General features: G+C 48.4%; 1 long non-coding RNA gene and 1 other non-coding gene across 2 annotated transcripts; both read left to right on the forward strand.

Moving 5' to 3' along the window:
• Positions 1 to 1,359: 1,359 nt before the first annotated feature.
• Positions 1,360 to 3,071, forward strand: LOC128332681 (uncharacterized). The gene is made up of 3 exons (XR_008310718.1): positions 1,360 to 1,423; positions 1,691 to 1,882; positions 2,177 to 3,071. It is a non-coding gene; the product is annotated as an uncharacterized LOC128332681 (long non-coding RNA).
• An 11,641-nt stretch (positions 3,072 to 14,712) lies between these two features.
• Positions 14,713 to 14,783, forward strand: TRNAA-AGC (transfer RNA alanine (anticodon AGC)). Its single transcript has one exon. It is a non-coding gene; the product is annotated as a tRNA-Ala (tRNA).
• Positions 14,784 to 18,907: the final 4,124 nt, after the last annotated feature.

An 18,907-nucleotide genomic window follows, 5' to 3' on the forward strand; every position in this document is an offset into this window, starting at 1 on the left:
ATCCCTGGGCATGGAGCATCCCTAGGCATGGAGACTCCTCTCTTTGGGGAGCCCTTCCTGAGGCTGGTGCTCCTAGGCATCCCCAGGTGTGATGGGGCGATTTCTCCAGTTGGGTGGATTCAGTCTGTGGAACCCTTGCCACAGGACGAAGGAGAAATCCTTAAGGGAAGGCACAGGAATGCATCTCTCAGTAGGAGCCTGATTCCCCACGTGCTCCAATGCCACCTTCTCCCCGCTCTTTGTGCCTCTGGGATGGCTTGAGTCATCTCCTCCCCAAGGCAGTGGATGGTGGCCAAGCAGCATCAAACACGGACAGCTCTGTGGTGCGTTTAGCAGCGGGTGGACTAGCATGTGTTTTCAAGGAGCCACCTTTTCCCACCCTAGGCCAAGAAACCCCAGGATTTTAGTGCCGGGATCCTGGGAGGGCTCAGGACCTCCAGTCTGGAAGCCACTTTGGGGTTCCTGGCCTTCATGGAGCGGCTGAGGCACTGTCCATCAGAACACCAGGCCACGGTGAATGCTGTCCTGGCTGCCCTGTGCCGCCCTCTCTTCCACCACGTGAGTACTTGCACGCCAGCTCTCCGCCTGGCTCTATGAGGGCCGGCCAACCTGCAGGTTCCGACTGGGTTAGAGAAAGGAAACCAGACACCCCCTGGAGACCCATGCAAGCTCTTCATCAATTATGGAGGTGAGGAATTCCTCCCTAATAACAAGCCCTGTTCTTCTTTGTAGGAGGAGGCTAAGATCCGAAGGGCAGCCATGAGGACCCACCTGGATCTCCTGCAGCACCGCCACCACCACCACAAGGGTACAGAGGAGAACATCACGACCCTCATCGCGGTGCTGATGCATGTGGAGGATGAAGACCTGGAGGTAGCACAGGTGAGGGCCCACTTCTTCCTGCCACCCCTACAAAGGTGTTTAGGCTTCCCCAAGTCCAGCCACCCAGTGGCAGGCCCCAGAGTTAGCCTCATGGGGTGGTGAATCCACGAGCTGTCCCGCTGTGGTTTGGCCCATCCAGGCCCTACTCCTTGAAGCCCCCTAAGAGGTTTCTTGGAATCCCTTGGCAGCCTTTTTCACTCCCATTCCGGTCTTTCTTTTGGCAGGCTGCTAAGGACAATCTGAGCCTCCTGGCGGAAGCCCTCCTATGGCACCTGGAGGGCAAGCTGCTGGCGCGGGACTCTTACAGCCTGCAGGAGCTGCTCCACAAGATCGCCAAGCGTCTGGTAAGGGCAGCCCCTCCCTGTCCATCCCTCGGCTCAAATGGCTCAAGGACCTTTGGGCGATGCTTTGCTCAAGTGGGCTGTCCATGCGCAGGGTCCTGAACTGTGGTCCCATTTCCTTCCACCCTTGTTTTTAGGTCACCTGGTCCACAAAAAGGGCAGCATCCTCACTGAAGGGAACATAGAGACCTTCCATGCTGGTAAGTGCCGGTTTCTGGGTGGGAAGGGGAAGTTTCTGTGAGGGGAGAGGCCTAGATTTAAGGACCACAGAGCTGGAATGGGCCACCTGTCCCCTCAAATGGAAGGTCCCGCTTGCATCCTCAGGGATGCTCAGCAGTAGGCTTTCCCAGAGTGCAGGGGAGAAAGAATCAGGACTTGCGCCCTCTTGGTGTGGAAATGGTGGGGCTTGGCCAAGGGTGGGGTGATCTCTTCATGCCATTTCTGAACCTTCTCCTTCATCCCTCCAGCGCTGGAGAGCTTGCTTGGCGACCATGACCCCGAGGTCGGGAGAGTTGCCTGCAAGACAGAGAAGATCGTGAAGAAGGCCTTTTCCCTCCACTCCCGGCACGGGCTGCGGGCTGCCGTTCGGCGCTTGTGGGCGGGCTGTAAGAAGAAGAGACACCCGCCAGAGTACGGTGATCTCTCCACCTGACCGACTGGTGAGCAGACCAAGGCAGGGCTTCACTTGAAGGGGCCCCGATGGTTAGGGAGGGGGCTGGGGCTGCAGGAAGGGTGGGCAGGAATCTGGGCAACCCTCCCTCGTGTTGGAATGCCAACTTCGGCGCTTGTGGCTGGTTGTACCAGTAGCCCAAGGGAAAGAGGAAAGATCTCTCTTCCCTCTGGGAAATGAGGACACAGATATTCTGCCAGGAGTCCCTGGTGCTTGGTGGTGTCATGGGGGAGAGTGTGAGAAGACCCTCCATCTCTGAACCAATGTCCTTCTCTCTTTCCAGGAACAACAGCCCCGTGCTCTCCCCTGGAAGATCAGCAGCTGAAGGGAGGTTCAGGAAAGACCGTGCAGCGCAGGGGCCTCCCAGAAGACCTCCTCCAACCGCGTGGACACAAGATCTGTCCACAAGAAGACATCCAGCAGGGAAGTGCAGTTCTGTCTGAGGAGTGAGGGGGAAGCAGGCTCCACTCCCCTGGCCCAAGGAAGCCCCGCCTCTGGGGTGCAGAAGCCCCTCCCCTTGCTTCTGCTGGCAGGCTGTGGGAGGAGGCTACAGGACCACCCTGCCCCCAAGTGGCCCTTTGGAACCATTCTTGGGCTTCCCTTGGGTCCGGGGAGGCTGTGTGGCCCCAGCAGGAGGGCAAGGTCACCGCCTCCCTCCATTCCCACCAGCTGGCCAAGGAGCGCCCCCTCCTCCTTCCACCTTTCTCCCCTTCCCCAGAGGCCTGGCTTCCCCTGGCAGGGGAAGCCCCATCCAGGCATCCGCCCCCTCCCCTGCCGAGGGTGTGCTCCTCCCCCCCTCCACTCCCGCAGCCACGCCTCACTCCCCCCTCCGCTCCCTCCTCCTTCCTCCCAAACCGGTGCAGCAGCAGAGGAGCCTGGGAGACTCTGGGGGCCCCCTGCAGCCCCAGTAGCGCCCCCTGGTGCTGCCCGGTGGCAGGCCAGAGAATCCTCCTCTCCCTCCTGCTCCATGCTGTGGCTGCACAGTGGGGAGCCCGAGGTCAAGCAGAATTCTCTGGCTTCCCCCCCCCCTCAACCCCCAGCCCCCTGCCCAATCCCCACTTGCTGGGCTGCCGGAGTGGAAAGGGAGGAGGAGCAGGGCAACCCCACTGACGCTGCTTTGTGCTTCTTGCAGGCTTGTGCTGCTGCTGGGCGGCCGGAGGAGTCGATCCGCCCCAGAAGAGGAGACCAAGTGAACGTGCCTGCAAGGAGCGGGGGTGGGGTGGGGTTGGGGGCTGGCTGGGACTCCCCCCAATTTTGTTTGCCCTGCCATTCCCTTCTTCTGTGTGACCCTGGGCTTCCTCCCTTCCCTCCTTCCCTCCTTCTCCCTCGCAGGGGCAGAATGGGCTTTGCTGGTCGCCCTGTTGGGGGCCGAGTAGGAATTTTTGGCTTTCCAACAGATTGGCCGAGATGGAAAGTTTTTTGCCTACTCCATTCTGTCCTGTTTTGTTTCCTTTAGTTAGTAAGTTAAGTGACGACTTGTAACCTATTTAAGTATATTAATAAAGTTGCCACTTTGTTAACAGCCAGTCCTTTCTGAGATCTTCTTTTCTTCTCGTCTCCCTTGGAGCGATTGTTCCCACAGACTCCCAAGCTCACCTCTTGGCTGAGGGAGACGCTGCTACACTGCTACAGGTCCATGCAAATGCCTCTTGCTTGGAAGCACTCACTCAGACAATTGGCTTGGATCACTCCAGAGGAGCCCCCTTGAGGTTTGCCGCCAATGAGGTTTGCTGAGCACAGGATCCTGGGAGCAAGCTGCACCTTCCAATCGAGTGCCCGGAAAGCACAGACTTGGCAAGGCCTGGCAAGCTTACAAACCAACACTGACTCCCTCCAGTACAGCCAAATATGAAATGTGATTCCATTCCAGTGATTAAAAAGTCCTGCCAAGTATGAAATGCCATTTGTGCAGGAACAAGGCCTTGACCTCCTCTTGTGCTCTTCACATTTCTGTTTTGAATGTGTATTTGCTTCCTTCCTTTGCTCTGTAAGAAGAAGCTGGCAGGGATCAATAGTTCACAGCTCCCCTTTGACATTTTGGTCTGGTTGGGGAAAGAGTGTTTGTTTGTTTTTTCAAATTCAATTTTTATTATTTTTAACAATATTAATATGTCATTGAATACAAATAGACAAAAGTGGACTTCCCGCACACATCTCTTCGTGAATCATCAGCTATAAAGTTTACCCTTGCTATAATAATAATTCAAAACATAAATTTAAATCCTTACAAACACAGCTAACCTATCCAACCTTCAGGTTTTTTTTACTAAATTTCGAACCCTGCTGTAAAGTCCATAGTAGGAAAATAGTTCTTTAGATACAACAAGAATGGTTTCCAACCTTCTTTGAAGCATTCCAAATTTTGGTCTCTTATTAGTGTTGTAAGTTTTGCCATCTCCGCATATTCCAAAAATTTTATCAGCCAATCTTCTTTTGAAGGCACTTCATTACTCTTCCATTTCTGTGCATATATAATTCTAGCCGCCGCCGAAGCGTACATAAAAAGCGTTGAATTACTTGTAGAAATGGCACCTTCTATTATTCCCAGCAGGAAGGATTCTGGCCTCTTAGGAAATGTCATTTTAAATATTTTCTTTAACTCATTATATATCATCTCCCAATATGCTTTAGCCTTCCCACAGCTCCACCACATAGGAAAAAAAGTGCCTTCAGACTGTCCACACTTCCAACATTTGTTTGATACATTTTTATACATTAATGCCAATTTTTGGGGTGTCATATACCATCTATACATCATTTTGTAATAATTTTCTTTTAAAGCATAACATGCAGTCAATTTTAAATGGGTTAGTTTCGGAAAATTGGAGGGGGGGAAGAGAATAAAAGGAGGCTCGCCTGCAGCAGAAAGTTAGTGAAAGCTGGAGGAAGAGTTTAAAGTTGGCGCTAAAGCTGGAATTAGAGCTGATTAGGAGTAAGACCCTGAGGCTATTCACATGATAGTCCTGGGATGCGGAGGGCGGGCAGTGGGGTAGGCAGAGTCCAACTCATCTTTCCCCCAGATGATTCTTCTGCTTTTCTTCAGGTATACTACCATGCGCTCACATGATCCTCACTGCTCCCAGCAGTGTGGATCTTTGGAGGCTGGGATGACACATCCCAACCTTTGGATATCCCACAATGCATAGTGTGTCGAGCGTGGTGCATTGGGGGATAGGAACATATGAAGCTGCCAGTCAGACCATTGGTCCATCTAGCTCAGTATTGCCTACACAGACTGGCAGCAGCTTCTCCAAGGTTGCAGGCAGGAATCTCTCTCAGTCCTATCTTGGAGATGCTGCCAGGGGGGGAACCTGGAACCTCGATGCTCTTCCCAGAGCGGCTCCATCCCCTGATGGGGAATCTCTTATAGTGCTCACACATCTAATCTCCCATTCAAATGAAACCAAGGCAGACACTGCTCAGCTAAGGGGAGAAGACACGCTTGCTACCACAAGACCAGCTCTCCTCTCCTCTGAGACGGGCGCTCTAGGCACCCATCTCTGTGTGCACTCAGGCAACAAGCAGCCTGAGCACCCATCTGATCCCAGTGCCAGGGTAAAGGGCACGCTCGCACCCTAAACTTTGTCTAAAGGCCGGGCTTCAAAGTGGGGTTAGGCGGGCCAGCAGCACCGTGATCCATAGGGATGCCTGCGCTGCAGACGAGCAGCCTGGGTTAAATTGCTTCTGGGAACTGTCTTCCTGAGAAACATAGCTAGAACAGTGAAGAGGGAAGCAGACGCAGGAGAAAACTGGCCCCCACCCGCACCCCGATCAGTTTGGAGCAGAGAGCTGGAAATCACGGAGCTGGAATTGCATCTGCTTTGCTCGCAGAAGGTCCCAGGTTTGATCCCTGTCGTCTCCTAAATCTCCTTCCTTGCAATTTCAACCCATGGAATTTCTAATCCAATTTCTAATCCAGTCCTCGGGGGCAACAGAGAAAAGCTGCCTGTGACCTTGGAGAGCTGCTACCAGTCAGAATAGACAATATTGTGCCAGAAAGCTCTGAGCCAGGCGGACCCAGGGTCTGACTTGGTATAAGGCAACTTCCTATGTTTCTACTGGGGGCAGGACCAGAGTTGTGAAGGCCTGGAAGGATGGTCTTCAAATACCCAGAAGATCATGGAAGGAGGAGGGAGGAGTTCAAGAGATGCATCATGACATTTCACAACAGAAACGGAAGAGGAGCAATGTGATATCCATTGTGAAGCACTAAAAAGGACTGTAGAAATGATCAATTCTGAGTGTGTTTTCTCTTACGCAAACTACCTGCCTTCCCTTGGCACATTATAGTTGCTGCACAAGGGTGTTGTCTGGTTTCGTTGCACATCTCGACTGTATGCTAGAACACTAACTCATCATTCGAAGGTCAGGGGTCCTCATATTTGGGTCTCCAGATGATACTGAACTACAACATCCCTGGCCACCATGGCCTTATAGAAGAAGGAACAGACTGGTTCTCTGTTGCTCCTGAGGGCTGGGCTACTACAATCCATGGGTTGAAATGGCAAGGAAGCAGATTTAGGCTAGGCATTAGGAAGAATTTCTTAATTCTGCCTTTGTATGTAGTCCGGAAACTTCAGTTAGTTTAGAATGCGGCTGCCAGATTGGTCTCTGGGGCAACCCGGAGAGACCATATGATGCCTGTTTTGAAACAGTTACATTGGCTGCCAATATGTTTCGGGGCAAAATACAAAGTGCTGGTTATTACCTTTAAAGCCCTGAACGGCTTGGGTCCAAGATATCTTAGAGAGCGCCTTCTTTTACATGATCCCCACCGCACGTTAAGGTCATCTGGGGAGGTCCGTCTCCAGTTGTCACCGGTTCGTTTGGTGACGACTCAGAGGCGGGCCTTCTCTGTAGCTGCTCCTGGACTGTGGAATACACTCCCAGCAGAAATTGGTAATCTTGATTCTTTGCTGACCTTCAAGAGAGCCCTTAAAACCCATCTGTTTTGCCTGGCCTTTCAGGGATTTTAATCAGTTTTTAATTGTTTTAATGTTAACCTGGTTTTCAGGGTTTTAATTGTTTTGATAGTTTAATTGTTTTTTAAGTTGTTTTAAATTGGTAATTATATTTGTATCTCTGTTTTAATTGTTTTTAATGTTTTCTGTTTTAATTGTAAACCGCCCTGAGCCATTTCGGAAGGGCGGTATAAAAATCAAATCAAATCAAATCAAATCAATAAATAAACAAATAAATAATTGTAAGAGCTGTTCGACAGCGAAGCAGTCTCCCTCATGCAGTGGTAGGCTTTCCTTTGCTGGAGGTTTTCAAACAGAGGCTGGACAGGCATCTGTCAGAGCTGCTGTAGCAGTTTCCTGCACGGAGTAGGGGAATGAAGAACTCTAAGGTACCTTCCAGCTCTGACATTCTATGATCCTGTGATTCCATTGGAGTTGTACATAGGAACATAGGTAGCTGTCTTATACCAAGCCGGACCATTGGTCTGCTTAGCTCACTATTGTCTATACGTGTTGGAGATGGAGTTCCAGTGCATCGACCTTTTGCACCAATTAACCTAATGGCAACTAGGGGCATTGGGATCAGAGGGAGCTAGTCAGGGTCTCCTCACCAGTCTCTGCTTGCCTCTACTCTATGAACCCTGCTTTGACTCCTCAGGTACCTCCTGTGTTGAGTCAATCTTCTTTGTTTCCTCCTAGAGAGATGATGGAGACATATCCCCCTCTCTCTCCCTGATTGATTGATTGATTGATTGATTAAGTGCTGTCAAGTCAGTGTCGACTCTTAGCGACCACATAGATAGATTCTCTCCAGGATGATCTGTCTTCAACTTGGCCTTTAAGGTCTCTCAGTGGTGCATCCATTGCTGTCGTGATCAGGTCCATCCACCTTGCTGCTGGCCATTTTCTTCTCTTGCCTTCAGCTTTCCCCAGCATTATGGACTTCTCAAGGGAGCTGGGTTTTCACATAATGTGTCCAAAGTATGATAGTTTGAGCCTGGTCATTTCTGCCTTGAGTGAAAATTCTGGATTGGTTTGTTCTGTGATCCATTTGTTTATTTTCCTGGCTGTCCATGGTATCCTCAAAAGTCTTCTCTGGCACCAAAGTTCAAAAGTGTCAATACTTTTTCTATCTTGCTTCTTAAAAATCCAGCTTTTGCATCCACAGAGTGTCACGGGGAAAACAATTGTCCAAACTATTCTAATCTCTGTAGGTATAGACACTTCATGGCATCTAAATATCTTTCCCAAGGCCTTTATTACAACTCTGCAAAGTGCTAGTTGAATAAATGATGATGATGATGATGATGATGATGATGATGATGCTTAGTACCGCAAGACCAGCTCTCCTTCTCAAACAACTTGTGGGAATCCAAATTTAAGAAGAATTTAAGAACGCTCCTGCCTTGGACGCTCTCTGCCCCGAAGCTTCCCACGTGGCCAGTTTGGTACATTAGCATCATTTTCAGAATTGTGGACCGCCTCCCCCTATTCAGATTGCAAGTAAGATTTATTTCATTCATTCATTCATTCATTCATTCATTTGATTTTTATACCACCCTTTCAAAAATGGCTCAGGGTGGTTTACACAGAGGAATAATAAATAACTAAATAAGATGGATCCCTGTCCCCGAAGGGCTAACAATCTAAAAAGAAACATAAGATAGACACCAGCAAAAGTCACTGGAGGGATGCTGTGCTGGGGATGGATAGGGCCAGTTACTCTCCCCCTGCTAAATAAAGAGAATCACCACGTTAAAAGGTGCCTCTTTGCCTAGTTAGCAGGGTATTGCTCATGCTCTTCCCCAGGAAAAAAACCACACATTTATTCTATGCAGAAACCACATGCTTTTTAAAAAACAAAAACAAGTTTTACCACAAGCAAGCATTGCGTAAGACTATGTGTAAGACACATCCTATGATATTTATTTACACTGCCTTCCTGCCTTCCTACTGTCCACCACCCTCTTGCCATTTTAAGCAAATCCAGACTCACAGTTTCATCAAAAATGTCCAGGTGTTCAGTTTTAAACATTTCCCCCCTCCGTTTCAAAACACTTAGGACTTCACTGTGAATATAGGAACTTAGGAACATCGGAAGCTGCTCTATATTGAGTCAGGCCCTTGGTCCATCTAGCTCAGTATTGTCTACACAGACTGGCAGCAGCTTTTCCAAGGTTACAGGCAAGGGTTTCGTATGCTTTGGTAGTTTGTTGGTTCAATAAAAAAATCTTGTCCTAAAAAATAAAATAAAAAATCTTGTCCTAAAATCTTGTCCTAAAAATAAAAAAAAAATCTTGTCCTGTCTTGGAGATGCTGCCAGGGAGGGAATGTGGAACCTTCTGCATGCAGTTTTCAAACATTATTCCCTAAAGGAGCATTTTATTGTCCCTTGGACTGTGTTAGGGATGGGGCTGTATTTCAGTGGTAGAGTATCAGCTTAAAGATGCTGAAGGTCCCAGGTTCAATCCCTGGCATCTACAGGGAGAGCTGGGGAAAACTCTTGCCTGAAACTCTGGAGTGCCACTGCCAGACAGAACAGACAATATTGAGATAGATTGGGGTTCCCAACAGGGGGTACTAGTACCCCTAGGGGTACTTCAAAGGCTATCGGAAGAGCCAGCGTGGTGTAGTGGTTAGAGTGCTGGACTAGGACCGGGGAGACTTGAGTTCAAATCCCCATTCAGCCAGGAGACTAGCTGGGTGACTCTGGGCCAGTCGCTTCTCCCTCAGCCTAACTTACTTCACAGGGTTGTTGCGAAGAGAAACTTAAGTATGTAGTACACTGCTTTGGGCTCCTTGGAGGAAGAGAAGGATATAAATGTTAATCATCATCATCATCATCATCATCATTATTATTATTATTATTATTTATTATTATTATTACAAGACAGGTCTCACCAGAGGAGCCAGACAAAGAGTGCCTCTCCCGTCAACAATATGGTGAGACGTAACTTTAATAAATTTATACCGGATTGGTCGTCGCCCGGGTCAACAAGGACCGCGCCAGGTGCTATAGTCCCTGGACATCTGGTGGCAAGTGGGCTACAGGACTCAGGATCTTCAGTTGAGCAACCAGGGCTGGAGACAGCAAAGCTACTGGAAGAAACGTCGCTTAACCGGAAAAAATATACAAAAAATGCCAACAAGGAAATAATGATCTGCTATTACAAGTCTAGTCCAACTTGAAGAGGTTATTTAAAAAGAATGTACCAAATTTGGAAAGAGAAGCATCCAGATACAGAAATAATAGAAAAAAGGCTAGCAGACCAGAGAAGATTCAGAATAAGAAATAAAGTATTCACAGGAGTTGAGCTGGAAGAACTGCAAAGAGCAACACAGGCTCAAGATATGGAAGAAGAATTACCACCAACTGAAGCAGTTGCTCAGGCACAGATGGAGGAGGTGTTGGAAATAGAGGATACCACCGTTGCTGAAGTGTTTCAAAATCAAAACCAGGCAACCTCCCCTTTGCCTTCACCTCAAAAACCCAAATGCCGTTTAACAGAAAAGCAAGAAGAACTAAAGCAAAAAATATCTGAGCACATGAAGCAAACAACCACCAGGGTTCGACTTCCCGCTCTAAAAACAGTTGCCAAAAAACAACTTGCTCAGGCATTAAAAGATGTCAATGCTGCACTTGCAGAAATAACAACCAAGAATTTGCAAGAAACAAACCAACTCATGTACAGTGCAGCAACAATAACAACACAAGAGCTCGGATAGAAGATCAGTGGACCTGTAAAAAAAGAAAGCAGTACATCACCTAAATGGAAGATTTGATTAGAAAATAAAATCTCCAGGCTTAGATCAGATGCTAGTAAATTGAAAGATATGACAGACAAGAAGCTGAAGAAAGAAAACACCAAACAGTATCTGATCCAAAAATACCACCTAGATTCAAGGAAAATTAGAGAAGTCCTGGAAATAATAAAGCAGCAAATAACAGCAGTATCAAAGAAGATTATCCTTAAGGAACTGGGCACTGGGGAACGGGTTTCTCATCCTTATTGGCTCTGCTAGGGCTACCATCACCCTGTGACTGGCCAAAGTCAGTCTACCAAAGTCAGTCTACCAATCTAGTCCAAAGTCAGGCTACCTTCACCCTGTGACTGGCCAAAGATAGTGACTGGCCAAAGTTCAGCCACTCCTCAGCAGAAATGTCCCATCTTCTCCTGGAACAGGCTTGCTGGAAACCCTCCTTGCCACATCCCCTGCTACTGTGGGCAGCCTCGGATCTGTCTCGTCCTCTCGACTTGCAGTTTCCTTCTGGCTGCAAGAACTGAAGACTCTTTGCAAGCCAGGGCAAGGAAGTCGCCCGTACATCTGCTTCTCTCTGCCTCGTGCATAAACCAGGTCTGCTAAGAAATAAGGCCAGCCTCTTCTCCTGTGGTGGCTTTGCTGTGTGTCTTTGCTAAGACTTTGTGGTGGGGTTAAAACTGTCGCAATGCTCTCATCTAGACAACACAAGGCTGGGAGATAGGAACAGAGGAAGCTGCCTTCTACCGAGTCAGACTCTTGGTCCCTCTAGCTCAGTATTGCCTACACAGACTGGCAGCAGCTTCTCCAAGGTTGCAGGCAGGAGTCTCTCCCTGCCTGATCACATGTAGTCGGGGAGAGACTACATGTACTCTTCCTTCCAAATGCAAACCAGGGTGGACCCTGCTTATCAAAGGGAACAATTTGTGCTTGCTACCACAAAACCAGCTCTCCTCCTTCTCCTGTATTGTAGCTGTTTTGTGCCAGCAGCAGGGGGGCGGGGTGGGGGAAATAAGGTATGTAACCGTGGTTAAGGAACCAACTCCCCTCCTTAGAACGTTGATTCCTATTGAAAAATGGGTTCTGAGTTAAGACGTTCTGTGACTGAAGACATAGTTTTCAGGAAGCAATTGTGTCATAAGTCTGAGGACTTCCTGTAGCACATTGCATAGCCTTCACAAGCTGCAACTGTGTGCACTCCCAACTTAGGAGAAGAAACCCAATGGAACAGGAGGTCTCTCAAACTGGGGTCCCTAGATGTTGTTGGACTACAGCTCCCATCATCCCCTGCAACAATGGCTCCTGCTAAATTCAGCGGTGGAGCCTCCTCTCAGATGTCAGTGTGAGTGCCACTCAAAATCACGTTGTCTGCACTTTGGCACCTGGGCCAAAGTTTGCCTGCCCTTGGTCCATTGGAATAAGAAATGTAGTGATAATAGGTTCATTCACACATTATGTTCAACACTGTAGAACGTGTGTACAGTGTACACAGGTACAGATCTGTACACAGGTATAGTCATTCACATGTTATGTTGATTGCAGGTACAGCAGTATACTTCCAATCTGTACGCTGCATTTGAAGGGCCTGCATTCAGGTTCACTTTAAAAATGAACTCAGGTATAGCCATTCACACAAACACATGTACGAGTGTACAGACATCTATCTGTACACTCATGGAGCATAGTGTCTGAATTGGGCTGTTTGACCCTATTCCTTTTCTCTCTCTTGTATAATGGTGTGTGTATGTGTGTATATAAAAACTATGATAAAAATATCTGTAACACACTTTGCTTGCCAGATCCTAAGCATATTCCTAAGCAGGATCCTAAGCATATTGAAAAGCTTTCTCAGCTTTTAAAAAAATGTCTGTTTTAATTTTATGGTTGATTTTAAACTGTTGATTTGTTTTAACTTTTATATGTGCTTTAATTGTTTTATGTTAACCTCCCAGAGACAAATGTTTGGTGAATAAACATAAATAATAGCAATAGCAATAGCAATAGCACTTACATTTATATACCGCTCTATAGCTGGAAGCTCTCTAAGCGGTTTACAATAATTTAGCATATTGCCCCCCAACATTCTGGCTACTCATAAACATAAACATAAATAAATAAATATTTGATCAGAAGTAAGAGTCATGGAGTTTGATGGAACATGATTCCCTAGAAAGAGTGCACAGGAGTGCAGTAGGGATGGACCCGGACCGGTCCGGAAGCCATTGAAAAGGCCTCCGGACCGGTCCGGACCAGTCCAGACCAGTCCGGACCTGGGTGGTTTGGATTGGAGGGGGTCGCTTTAAGAGCGGCGGGAGGATTTACTTACCCCTCCCACCCCTTTCCCGCTTGCCGCTGTAAACATACGAGTAATTGGGCCGCCCCTTCCCCGACGTTACTTGCAAAACCTCCCAGGAGTGCACTCCGCACGCACGTCACAGAGACGAGCGCGCGCTTAACGTCACTGTGACGTGCGCGCAGGCGTGCAATGCACTCCTGGGAGGTTTTGCAAGTAACGTCGGGGAAGGGGCGGCAGGGAGGTATCCTGCCGCCCCAATTACTCGTATGTTTACGGTGGCAAGCGGGAAAGCGGCGGGAGGGGTAAGTAAACCCTCCCACCGCTCTTAAAGCGACCCCACCCCACCCCAGTGCCAGACCGCAGTTGGCGGTTCCGTGCACACCCCTAGAGTGCAGTAACCTCTGGCAGGCATCAAAACAAACTTCACAAATAGTAACCCAATAAAGCCCATTACTGTCAGTAGGACAAATGACCAGGCTTGGTTAAATGGCAAAAGCCGGGGACTCAGGCTAGCAGCAGGACTAATCACTAAGGCATTTCAGCTCTTGGAAGAGAATTTTAGCCATACAGTCAACATAATTCTCCGCCTTGGGCAGCAACTGCTTCAGTCACCCACCTGTTTGTTCAGCTAATAACCCGATGGCCATAGAATTAAACAATGGAAGGAAGGCCCTACCTAATACCGACCTGGTAGCAAAATATCGATCAAAGCAGAGAGAAAGAACAGCCAACGGATTGAGAATGTCTGTTCAGATTTCATTTTGCATGCCAGCCTGCACTGATTTTTTTTTTTTAGGGGGGTGCAAGTGATGTCCCCACCACTATGCATGCAAATGCACCTCCAAAGCTTACATTTCTAGTTCTTGCTGATTGATAAGTGCCGTCAAGTCGGTGTCGACTCTTAGCAACCACATAGATAGATTCTTTCCAGGATAACCTGCCTTCAACTTGGCCTTTTAGGTCTCTCAGTGGTGCATTCACTGCTGTCGTAATCACAGGGGTGTAACTTTAATAGGGCAGGGGGAGACAGTGTTTGGGGCCCCACTGCCTTGGGGACCCCCTCCCCCAGAGGCAAGTCACATGACTGGGAAATGCATTAAATGACTTGCATCATCCACAATTTACAAAACCTTTTAAAATATAATTTAGGATGATGTTCTATAGTGGCACATAGGAGAGAGAGAGAGAGAGAGAGAGAGATGCTTTTTGTTACCACTGTTCAGCTTCTTTTAAGATTTCTTTACTTCATGAGCTGAGCTTCAGTGAGTGGGGGGCATTTTAAAATCTTGTCTCTGGGCCCACTCCAACCTTGCTATGCCCCTGCGTAATCGAGTCCATCCACCTTGCTGCTGTTCGTCCTCTTAGTTCTTTCCGGTATGTATGTATTTAAGCGAGCATGGGGGGTACATCAAGATGAACCAGTCTGAATCCTGCCACTGGAACTTGGGACCATCAATCCCTTTTAAAGGATCAAGCCAGGAGTGTATAGAAATCCAAAGGGTCACTCACCACGCTGCTGAAAATATTGGAGAGTCTGTGTGGCTTAGTGGCTTGGACGGGGCGGCCCCACCATGAAGCAAGGTGACGTAGTCATCTCAGGGAGCAGATTGTTGGGGCAATTGCTGTAGCTTAGCGGTAGAGCATTGGATTTACATGCAGAAGGTCCCAGGTTCAACCCACGGCATCTTCAGGTAACGCTTGGAAAGACTTCTGCCTGAAACCCTGGAGAACTGCTGCCAGCCAGTGTTGAGCTAGATGGGCCAATGGCCTGATTTGGTAGAAGGCAACTTCCTTGGAAATGGTGCTGCTGTAGCTTAGTGGTAGAGCATCTGCTTAGCATGCGGGAGGTCCTGGTTCAATCCCTGGCAGCATCTCCAGGCAGGGTTGGGAAAGACCCCAACATGAAACCCTGGAGAGATGCTGCCAAGCAGTGTAGACAATATTGAGCTGGGGGGGGCAATAGTCTCAGTAGACAGCAGCTTCCTAGGGGATGAGGCCTCTCTGGGCTCCCCGCAGTCTGGCATCTGCAGCTGGAAGCATCAGCAGGTGCCAGACGATTTAAAAAACAGGGTTAAGGGAACACTCGCTCCCTTAACCTTGTTTTAAAGGGTGGCTACTTAGGCGGGTTTGCCACAGTGGTGCCACCAAGAAGACATCTTGGGGGATGAAGAGGCTGGTTTTAGAATGGGGCGCTCAACTATGGATCATTCCTTAGTGCTACGCCATCTTATTGAGAACATAAGAACAGCCCTGCTGGATCAGCCCAAGGCCCATCTAGTCCAGCATCCTGATTCACACAGTGGCCCATCAGATGCTGCTGGAAGCCTACAGGCAGGAGGTGAGGACATGCCCTCTCTCCTGCTGTTACTCCACTGCAACTGGTATTCAGAGGCATCCTGCCTCTGAGGCTGGAAGTGGCCTATAGTATAGCCCTCCAGCTAGTAGCCGTTGATAGACCTCTCCTCCATGAAGTTATCCAAACCCCTCTTAAAGCCATCCAGTATAGCAGTAAGCCCAAGTGCTCTTTGTATGTGGCCTTTGTAGATTTCAAATCAGCGCTAGATTCAATTTCGAGGCCAAGGTTGTGGGGAAAACTCAGGGATATCAACACTGATAGGCAATTACTTCTTCTCATTCAAAAGCTTTATGAGAACACCAACGTCAGGGTGAGAGGTAACCCCGAGGCTCACTTTCACACCCAATAACTTCCAGCAAAGGAGTCAAACAAGGGTGCAGGTTGGCACCCTCTCTGTTTAACCTGCATATAAACACCTTAGCCAAAAATCTCTCAGATCCAGGGTTACATCTGCCAGACATCGCGGGGGTAAAAATCCCAATTTTGCTGTAAGCGGATGCTGATGCTCTTATCTCTCAAACCCCAGTAGATCTTAGGAGGGCTCTTAAGGTCCTGGCCAATTACTGTAAGGATAACCACCTGGTTATTAATTTTCAGAAATCTAAGGTGATGGTCCTTGCCAAGAAGCCTAAGAATTGTAATTGGTCAATCAAGGGCCATCGGATTGAACAGGTTAACAGTTTTAAATATTTGGGTGTGGTTTTTCATGCCACAGGGTCATGGAAGGCCCATGTGGATTACACTGCCCAACAGGCACATCAGCAATGCTGATATTTTTCTGCTCCAAAGGAGAAGTTATTTCTGCCGCACTAAATCTGTTCATTGCCAAACCACTGGCTCAATGTCTGTACGGTGAACAACTGGGCCACTATTCCAACTACAGAACACTGCAGATTGTCCAATCTAAGTTTATAAGAGCTGTATTCTGGGCTCCCAGATGTATTTCTAATGCTGCACTAAGGTAGAAATGGGTTTTCAAAGGGTGGAATCCAAAGCATGAGTTTCAATTTTCAACTACTGTCTCAAGATCAACTTTCCCCTTTGGGGCTGATTCCCCTTGTACTGGCCGACAGGTTTCAGTCTTCCTGGATACAAGCACTGCTAGCAAAACTCTCATCACTTGGCATCTAAATTCTAAAGAATTCTAAAGAAATATCTGTCACTATTAGGATATAATCAGGCCAAGAAGATTCTCAAACAGTGGATCTTGGACACTGAGCATCAAAATGACCTGGGTATCATCCTGCAGACTACAAGAGGGCGTCTTGGCAATCACAGCCAGGAACCAGCCAGTGATTTGTTGTTACTCTCTCCACCACCAGAGAGTGTTCTTCAGAGCAAGATGTGATGCTCTATAAAACCATTGGCAGTTTTAAATGGGAAATTTCTGAAAACTCCCCAGGCCAGTCAGATCTGTCCTTGTGGTTCGGGTGAAATTAAATCTGTCCACCACGTGCTGCTATATTGTTCCTTTTATAATGTCAGTCGACGTAGTCTTATTACTTCCTTGTTATTAGTCACCGAAGGGATGAATTTTACGTCACACTTCTCCTTGCAGACAAGAAATCTTCTATCACACAAAAGGTTGCTAAATTCTGTGCAGCCCCTGTTACCATCCGCCAACAATTAATTTCTACCCTTTAGAGCTTACCATAAAACGTTTACTTTGTTGGTGTATTGTATGGCAGATTTCTTATCTGAGTGTTGTATAATTTGTTGTGTTTATGTCTGATCTATGATCGTAATAAAGCTATTCACTCAGATTGATCCAGAACACCCCACTTCCACCCCTGCCCCCAAGTTACACTCTCTAACCATTTTTATAATGACTGAATAGGGCTGGTGTCTCTACATATTTAAAGAAATCAGCTGTAGAGGAATTCTGATCACCAACACTGGAAAAGAAGCTTGACTGACCCCTCCCTGCCATCTTCCCAATGGAAACGGCTGCTACTTGCCCTGTTGTGGAAAATGTACATCATCTTGTCTAGGTTGATCTTCAGACATGGATCATGTTCTGCACAGGGCGAGGTTCTGTAGTTCAGAAGACCCACAGGTCCTGTAGTTCAGAAGGAGACGTATAGCACAGTCAACAGAGCAGGAGGTCAAAGGCCTGTCGTCAATACACAGCACTTCTCAGGAGCAAGCAAAGGGCATATTCAGGGGAGCTGAGGATCAGGAACCAGGAGGCTTTTCAGACAGCAGGCTTTTCCGTGGCTTTACCACGAGGCTTTACTGTGAGTTCAGGGCATAACCGATACTCCAACGCAAAAAGAATTTTTTTTTTTAACCCCAGATTAAAAAATCAGGCTAGGTTCCAATATTGAGGGGGAAACCCGAATCATGTGTGAAGTGTTCTCTGAAATATTTCATGGACTTAGGGGCAAATCTGGCCAACATGTGAATGCACACCCACACCCTCCCAAAGTTAAGTCACGGTAAAGTCTAATAAATCTCCTGGAGTCAAGAGAAGCAAAGTACAACCAGGTTGCTTCAGCAACTCATACTGCAAACTGAGCTCTTATATAGCCCTGCTGCTGGGTATAAGCCTAGACTCCACCCACAATCCCAAAGACAATGAGGCGGGTCTCATGATCAGTGAGACCCGTTTAGATTATACTGCGGGGAGAGCGGGCTAAGCCCACTCTCCCCACAGACGATCGGGGCAGCAGCCCTGGGCGGCCGGATCGGCCACCCACACAATTGCCGGCTCTGTGATGGAGCTGGCGGGGGCTGGGGGGAGCGGGGGCCGATCGCTCCCTGAAAGCTCCAGCATACCCTGCGTGAGCGCGCAGGGCATGCTGGTGAGAACCCCAGAGCCGGGAGGCGGCTTTTCGCCTCCCCTCTGGGGGTCTCCTCGTGAGTAGCCACAGCGCGGAGCTGCGTGTGGCTACTCATGACCAGATAGCCCAGGTTTGCAGAGCACTCACTCCACAAACCCAGGCTAAGAGGAGGGCCACCAAAGCGGGTTACCCGCTGGAGAACCACCAGGCTCGCAGCCGAGGCCGGTGGTTCTTACGATCGGGGAAAATCGGGCTAGGCTTTCCTAGCCCGATTCTTCCCGATTATGAGAATAGCCCCAATGGCTCGTTAAAGGGCCGAGCCCTATTTCTTAATCGCAGACTCCTACGGATCAGTCTCTGGAGGAGGGTCAACGTCCTTCTCCGAACTGTGGTAAAGGGGCAATGAGGTGTCCTCAGAGCAAGGTGACTCTTCAGTTCCCTCATCCTCAGAACTCTCCGCACTAGGTCCAGATATGGCTGGGGATATAGAAGGTTCCCCGAGGGTAGCTTTGGGGCCAGGGCGCTTTCCAGATTAGACCCTGCAACGGGGACACGGCGTATCTATGAAGTGTGCTTCCACACTTCCTGTGTTGCGACACCGCAGTCCCTACGCTGACAGCAGGGTGCCATTCACATTTCCAATGCCTTCTTTAGAATTGAATCGATGCGATTTAGTGCTGTGATGTTATATATCCAGCGTAAAAAAGTTGCTGTTTTTTGGGGTTGTTCGTTTGCATGACACTGCTCCCCCTGCTGGGTGCTTTGCTATTTACGTTTTGAATGGGATTTGCCTGAAGGGAAGCATTGTGCCACTGTTGTGCAGCTAACCTGGAAAGCGCCCAGGTTGTGCAGGTATCTC

Source organism: Hemicordylus capensis, chromosome 7, assembly GCF_027244095.1.
Source record: "Hemicordylus capensis ecotype Gifberg chromosome 7, rHemCap1.1.pri, whole genome shotgun sequence".
Lineage (NCBI taxonomy): Eukaryota > Metazoa > Chordata > Lepidosauria > Squamata > Cordylidae > Hemicordylus > Hemicordylus capensis.